This window comes from Pterocles gutturalis, unplaced genomic scaffold, assembly GCF_000699245.1.
Source record: "Pterocles gutturalis isolate BGI_N339 unplaced genomic scaffold, ASM69924v1 scaffold12982, whole genome shotgun sequence".
Classification (NCBI taxonomy): domain Eukaryota; kingdom Metazoa; phylum Chordata; class Aves; order Pterocliformes; family Pteroclidae; genus Pterocles; species Pterocles gutturalis.
The window spans coordinates 30,482-32,183 of NW_010112888.1; positions in this window are offsets into that span (position 1 = coordinate 30,482).

Genomic DNA, 1,702 nt, shown 5'->3' on the forward strand with positions numbered 1-1,702 from the left:
CCGGAGGTGGTGGTCTGAGGGGCAGGTGGGCAGTGGGCACTTGTCTTGCACTCTATCCACAGAGCGCTGGGAAGTACAGATTCTGTTGAGATTAAGTTATAATTTAAGGCGGTGAACATGTGCTCTGCTGGCAGCTATAAAGATTCAAATCATAAAGTTTTACAGTGGAACGGTTTCTGTAAAAGCATCGTTAGAAGGGGGGAATTGTGCCTTTAATTCTTACGACCCATGGGGCTGCCAGGTTTGTTTTGGTTTTAGTGGTGCTGGGTGTGACATTGGGTGGGGTCCCAACCCCACCTTTCCATTTAAGGTCAGGCCTTTCTTCCCCAGGGCCCTGCTGTCCCAGTGCCTTGAGAAGGGCTTGAGAGGGTGCGGAGTTTTCTGCATTCACCCCATCCACAGGCAAGGTTTGGGGCCTCTGACACACGCAGAGCTTTTGGCCTTTTGCGTTAGCAGGGAGACAGGTGATCTGGTGTGTGCTGTGCAGTAATGGTGTGGAGCCTGGGGAAATCCAGGCCGAGATACAGGCCCTGTGCACATTGTAAACGCCCAGCCAAACCGCCAGTGTAGGATTAGGGTTGGGTTGGTCATCCTGAGGTCTGTTACCCCATTGCATATTCTTCCAAAAGATGGATTAGCTTCCTCATTCTTCCAGACTTGGAAACCAAGTCAGGCTTAGTCATGTCCCATAACACTGGTTAGCATCCCAAAGGAAGCCCCACCACACGTTGCTGCAAGTTATTCACCATGCGGGGTGGTGTTCTCCATCGGAAATGTCTTTGCTCTGGTTGCACTTGGAGGGGAGATGAGATTGCTTTCAGCAGGTGAAGGCTCCCAGCTCTGGGCTTGGAAGAGGTCTGACACAGCCGGTGAAAATCCGCAGCTGCTGCGTGAGAGGTGAATGAATTAAAACGTAATATGAATAATACAGTCAATACAGCAGCCATGAGTTGTTTATTTTTATGTTAAATTCAATGCATTTTTGTCGCCCTCATATTTTGAGTGATCAATAGGCCAGAGATTTTCATATTAACAATACTCAGCTGCATTGTAGAAGCAGGGGGAAGTGGGAGGTTTTGGCAGCTGGATAGATGCGTAAGGTTTTTGTCACCTCTTTGGGACACGTGGAGAGCAGTTTGAGATTATGAATAAGCACCATAGATACATACATTTGCTGACAGATCAGCAGTGAAATTGTTAATGGTATTCCCAGTCCAGCGGTTATCTCCAGCTCCCAGAATTAGCACCCCACTGGGTTGAGCTGACTCCAGCAGAGCTCGCCGTGCCGTTACAGCAAGATATTACAGGGGGAGGAACACACCGCTGGTGTGATCGCACTTGGTTCATCTTTCAGTTTTATTTATAAATTAACGCACAGGAACTTATTCTCAATAAGAATTAAGATTGGCAGTGCAGCTGGTGCATGTGTAATATTTAGGGCTCTGACCCGGGGTGGAGGGCTGTGTTCTGCTGAGTTTTGCAGCTGGATCACCATCGCAGGGCTTGCCTGGCTGAAACCGAGAAGGGAATTCAGCTCGGCTGTAAATTGGCTGGGTTCAAAATGAGGGAGTTTTATGGTCCTGAATCTTGGGGTTTTATGTGATACTGGCAAAGAGCTTGAATAGGGCATGGGGACGGGGAGGTAGGCACTGCCCAGCCTTCATCTGCAAAATGGAGGAGCGGGCGGTTAGCTGGGGTGCTG